The 6509-nt window shown below is 36.2% G+C and overlaps 1 pseudogene; it reads right to left on the reverse strand.

Annotated features, from left to right (window-relative positions):
- Nucleotides 1-3648: 3648 nt before the first annotated feature.
- On the reverse strand, nt 3649-4701 carry LOC149236126 (UDP-sulfoquinovose synthase, chloroplastic pseudogene; annotated as a pseudogene).
- Between the last annotated feature and the right edge of the window lie 1808 nt (nt 4702-6509).

Consider the following 6509-nt stretch of genomic DNA (forward strand, 5'->3'; position numbering starts at 1 on the left):
AAGACATGATCCTTTCCCATTAAATTCTCAATTTTATATTCATGTCACAATTCCAAATGTACTCCTAGCTTAGAAGAGAAGTCAACCAAGGATGGGTGAGAGTTAATGACATTAATGAGAGGTGGTTGAGGAAAGAGGGTATAAAAAGGGAAGGGGGAAGGAAGAAAAGGGGGAGTTGGAGTCTTGCTTAGGATTGTGGGAGTTGGTTGTAATTGTTTGGCCTTGTTATGATTTTTGGGAGACCTTGGAAACCTGTGGAGGTTTCTTGGGTTTGAGAGGAAGAAAGTATCATTATCTAGTTTTGCACATTCTTCTTGAGGACACACTATATCTGGTTGGACTTGGGCACGGAGGGCTGGGGAACCTGTGGAGGTTTCCTGGGCTAGGAATTTATTTCCTAGTTGGCTGGGAGGTAAATCCGGTTGGGTCGGCCAGAAGGAGCATTCCGCTGGAGCTATAAGACAAAGGTATCATCATCAACCGCCGGAACAGGTATTTTTCCATGGACTACTCTTGTTAAGTTGATATCAATGGAATGCTCACCTTAATTTATGTTGCTTATGATAAAATGATAAGATGTTAAATGTTTAAAGCTATGTAAGAAGGTTAGTAAGCTCATTTTATTACTTTTAAATCAGCAGGAAAATAGATCTGTTAGTGTATAATAGATTGAGGCTCTAATAATAGGAATCAGGCCCTTACACATGGTATCAGAGCTTGGGTTCAAAATCTGGACCCAAAGCCCACTAAATAGCTATTCCATAATCAAATTTCTTATTAAATAGTTGAAAATCCAGAAAATTAGAATGTCAAAATGTTTCAACAGCAGTCCAATGGCTTAGTGCCTAGGGATATGACAGAGCTAGTGTTTTGCTTCAACTTAAATGCGCCTGTAAAATTCCTGACAGAATAAATAATATTATAGAAAAAAAAAAAAAATCTGGACCGAGCTCCTAGATGAAGAAGCTTGATGTCCCAATAACCAGAATTTTCCCACTAAAAGAGTTCGCTTCTGTGGGCACAACGGAGGACAAAACACAAATTTAGCTGCGGGCTCTCAGCAAACACAATGTCCATCCACTCAAAGGGCTGCTCAGTCTATAGTATCAGTGCCTGATATCTCGTTGGAGAAATTGCCTGTTTAGCTGAGATTTAGGCTTATTTGTACGCCTATTTTATTGCAAGAAAGAACAACAATGGCGTCCGGAATACTGCGCCTCCGGTTGGCAGGTCTGGCGAGGAGAATTTCTCTTCCACTTTCGGGTAATTCCACATATTAAATTCCCTTTCATTTTTTGGTTCTGAATGCAAAATGGATGACATTCTACTTGCAATTTAGCAGCATTAGGGCATGCTATATTCATCTTTTAGGGGAAACCACCTAGCGATGTTATATTGAGGATTTGAGACCTGAAGAACACAGGCATATTCATAACTTGGGCCAGGTAAACTTCATAACGGAAGTACAAGCGAATTAAGGCGAATTACCTGGATCTCATTAATTTCAGGGACCAAGTAGTAATATTGAGCGACTACTTAAAATGGTTTCCCAATCTCCACACGAAGTATTTGCATCGGGCTAAAATTCGAGCAAAAACACATGCACAGGAAGTAATCACTGGAGGATCAATTAAAAAAAATGTATTAGTCAGCAACTATTATTTAGTTCAGAATGATCAATCTGATTTTCATCGCACTATTATATTTCTCACTACAACATTAAAATGGAATGCGAGATTCTTAACTTGGATTTGGTCCATGAATAGATGCATTCACTGAAACAGCGATAATTAGACGGAATGCTGGCAAATCAACAGAAATTTAGTTATTCACTGTAAAGGTCATCTCTTACTCTTGGGCTTTTAATTGATCTATGGAGGTGCACTTGAGCATTTCATCTGCAAACAAACAAAGACAGTTGACTTCCACAAAAAAAAAATCTATAAGCACTGATACGATAGCAATTCAAATTAAAATACAGTTCTCTGCAATATGATTTGGTTTTCAATTTATATTTATAGTGAATCCGTTTGTCTTGAATTTGAAGATGATTTCTGCTTACCACTTTCTTGCATTCATTGGTAACGAAGGATCCCTCGTTTGGGTGTAGAGAAATATATTCTGGATGTAAGTAGTCGTCTTTAACTTGCCGATAAACCTCTCTAAAATTATTCCTAAAATAATTTTGTAAGGGACCTTTAAGGGCCTCTTCCATGACAGCAAAGACACAGGAGATCTTTAAGTGTCTCTGCCAAAGAGCAAAGACACTTAAGGCAGCCTATTCTTTTTCTTTTGTTTCCTAGTTACATTCTAATGTTTAAATTTGATATGATTCCTGGCTTGATTAGTGTCCTCTCATGTTCTACATCCTCTGCATTTCAACATAGTCCAAAGAAACAGGTTGATTTCCACCATCAGCGAGCCCACTAGCTTGAATATGTAACTGTGTCTTTAGAACCTCTGGTTTACATGGAGTATTAAAGTCAGGTACTCCAATCTTTTAAATTTCTAGCAATGTCATGTATTCCAACCTTTATATTTTTAGCTAAGGTTAGTTGACAAGAATAAGCCGCTAGCACTAACAATCTGTACCGACAAAGATACACCAAAGATCTCGATTACCAGGTATTTGCTGTTAAATAACTTGAAGCACTAATTCAAAATTTAGAGATGTTACAATTGTGTTGGAGGAACGCGACATTAAAAGGAAACTCGTTGTTGCCAACTGTGGTTCTAATGTTGATTAAAATTAACAATCCACTGATGTTGCAGTAGCCATTCTTTGTCCAGATGTAAGTGTCAAATCGTAATGTCTCAGGATAGATGATTTCAAACTATTTAGAGAATAGTCAAATACATCTTTCAAAGAGTTAACTAAGCAAGTAATTGACATCTTGATTCTCAACAACATTTTGAAGTTCTTGGCAGCTCAAGAGTTTGAAGCTGTTTCTACAAAGAAAATGCCAGATTTATGGAACAGAGCTCTAAATGATATTGAGAATTACAGGTTTATAATTTATCTATAGCGACATCTAAATATGCAGAGTATAGGTTATGGTTTGCATTTTGGAAGATGCGATTTATATATTATATTGTGGAATTCTTATTACAAATATATAAGATGAAATGGGAGCTTTTATATTCTGAGAAAGTTGAAGGCTGACATAATGATTTTGTTTTGTAGTTTCTTGTGACGTGAATCTGGCAACATCACTTGTTTGATTACTGATGAAATTTATTTCATGACTTTTTTTTTACTAATGCAGTATGTACAGGACCTGTGACATCATAAAGATGATATTTCCCATTTTCTGAACAGATTATATGAACATATTTGAAAGGAACAGAATTTCCTGATTTCGAGATTAACCTGGACATTGACCTTCTGAGGATATATTTGGGGATTTTCTGTTTCAGGTCTCCGCAACTTGGTTTTGGTTTCCTCTCAGTGCATAGGTCCACATAAGTATTGGGCCCAACTATAGCCCTTACAATCTAGAATGTGTTTTCTGTTAGGCCCTTACAATGAACCCTTTATGGAAAGTAGTGAAGTAAAGATGTTGTCAACGCCCATACTGTTAAAGAATTTGAGATAGCAATAAAGAATATAATTTGATAGTTTTGACAACCCTTATGAAGCATCGTTGCTTATTTGTGAATCTGGCTTTTGAAAAACTTTCCATAAGTTCTAGCTCGACTATTTACCAAAAACTCATAGTCCAGTCTATTTATGAGTTCTTTGTGTCCTGTAGTTTCTGAAGTTATGACACCATAAACCACCCCTTGATTGAGGTCTGTAGCCCTTAGTTCCCGAGCCTTTAAAGTAAAAATTTTGTTGTGCAAATCGTGCACTTTTCTGAGATGATAAAAGGAACTTGCTTTCTTCAGATATAGCAGTGTATTTGTCCTGCCATTATGAGTAATAGTAATGTACCCTTCCTCAATTTCAATGTTAGGAGTTCCATATTCTCCCATGCTACCCAGTTTAAGTTTTAACCATATGGAATTCTGGGCTGAATTCCTTGATAGAAAAAAATCACATTCTTGGTTCCAATCACATTGTTATTCTGAGTATACACTGCTCTTCCTCTGTCTATCATGGAATATGGAGCAGAACTCTGTTCTCCAAAGTGTATGACTGCCTCGGGTTCAAAGGACTTGAAAGCCTCTGCAAGGAAATCAAAATTAGAAACATCTACTGCAACGAGGTCAAGTTGTTTGCTAGAGAATTTCTTCCATCTCTTTATTCTCTTCTGAATCGAGACCATGGCTGTTAGAGACCGATCCCAAGCTTCTAGGAAAACAACCTGCGGACAAGGCTATCAACAAGGACAACTTGGTATCCTTTATTTGAGAGATGCAAAGCTCTCGCCCATCCACAGTAACCATCCCATCCTTCAACCATTACTTTCTTACCATTTACCTCCCTCTTCCATGGCAGGGGATGTTGTTTTCACTTCTTTCTCCTTCATAGCTATAGCCCTCGGGGAAAATTTCGCAATATTTCTTCTACTGCACTGTCTTTTAAACAAAGATAAAGATAAAAATTTACTGCATCCAAACAAGGCCTCTTGCTTCCAAAATGAAATAGAACTCTGCCCTCTTCTAAAGGAAATTGCATTAGCAGGCATCTAGATAGTTAAGAGGCTTAATGCAAGCCATTGAATCCAAACAAGAAGCAGTCGACAACATCTATGACATGGGTTCACTGTTTGTCAAGAAGTGCCATTAAAAGCCACAATTCCATCATTTTTCATGAAATGTCTCTATGCAATATTTTATTGCTCTCCCTGACAAAGAAACTCTTGCATTATTATATTAGAGAGCATGTTTCGTCTACCATAGAAAACATGAACTATCATATTTTAGAGAAACTAAATCTCAATTGTTGGGACAATTCGATTCTAGAATCCAAAGTTACACTTCACCTTCTATTTCATTGCTTTTTGGATGTTGCAATGAGAATGATCTTTCGGTTTCACCTGGCTTGGTTTTCTCATATTTTATAATATGCCTTGATTGTTTTATTGCAACGAATCATTGTTTTATTCTTTCAGCAACAAATCTTGCTTACAATGTCAAGTTTGCCTTCTATGTGGGTGCGAATTACATGAACAATATAAGCACGACAATTTTGCTTGCGATGTATCATTTCTTTTAAAGCTATGGACTTCTCCATAAAGCTTGATGCAATGATTTTCATGGATCTTATTATCATGTACTTACAAAAAAAGGATTCACCAAAACATAAACAGTTCTATGGCATAATTTTTTTTGGGATACCTTCATGTGATTGTCAAATTTCAACAACAGTGATTTGTTTTGGTGCTTGTCTGGAATTTTATTGTGTCAAATTTTATTGTATTTTAATGTTTTTCTAGTGATATGAACTGATTTTTTTTTCCAGATCTTAACCCTATGAACTTTCAACCTGTTGTCAAGTAGTGTAAAAAAAAAAAACAACACCAGAAACAGTACAATATTTCATTTCCAATCTGTCTGTAGATAAGCAGAGGCAAGGACAATTTTCTATTTAATTCCGTTGTGAGCTGCATTACTGAAAATAATCTCTAGACAATACCGGAATATCTTTAGTTACCCATCTGTGTTTCTTTGGTGCTTTATACTTTAGGCCCAATTATGTTTAGTTTATTCCTCATTTAGATCTCGAATTTCTTTTAGGCTTTCTATCTCCCATATATGCTAGTCAAAACTTCATTCCATGTTGTACGTTTTGATAGCCTTTGACTCAAAGTATCCTGCGTACTGTAATGATGAGGGGCTTCTAAGATGTTTTTTTTGTGGTCCCCACGGTTGCACCTTAAACGGGTAACTACTTCAACAAAAGAAAGTATTCTGGTTTATTGTGGCTTGTCATATTATCTTCGTCTTTGGGTTCATTCAAAATTTCAACATTATAAGTTTACATATGAACATGCCTCTCTCATTGAAAAGTGGTGATGTTGTTTGTGATGTGAGAGGTCTTCATGTCTCTTTCAAGGGAGAAACCTAAAACACATTGTGAAATTTTGAGTTTAGGGGAAGTTCAAATTCATAAGCAAGATACCCACGCTGCTAATAACTCCCATACTTCCTAAAAAAAAATAAAAAAATGAAATGAAATAAATTTCATGTATTTCTAACTTCAAGGGCAACTTCATGTAGGGTACATCAACCCATACCCTTTCTGGAAACTCTATCTCATATTGGTTTATATCCTCATTTCAATTTTCAATGTATTTTAAGGAAGAGCTAAGTCTTTGAGGGCCCTCAGAGTGTCACATGCCTTCTGCAAGTAATTGTTGGTATCTAGAACATGATTTTCTCTCTAAAGAGCTTTTGAGATGTAAGAGTTGTTACTCATTTAATATTGTTGCCAAAATCATAAAATATTTCGCATTATCGAGGACAATCACTAACAGATAAATAGTTCCATCCCTAGTACATAATGTGAAAGTCATGGGATTGTACATTGCCAATCTATTTTTCTTTCAGTGAATGCAAGTTTC

The sequence above is a fragment of the Pinus tabuliformis genome, chromosome 8, assembly GCF_031772625.1.
Source record: "Pinus tabuliformis cultivar Carrire ecotype Pingquan chromosome 8, CPIR1, whole genome shotgun sequence".
Classification (NCBI taxonomy): Eukaryota; Viridiplantae; Streptophyta; class Pinopsida; order Pinales; family Pinaceae; genus Pinus; species Pinus tabuliformis.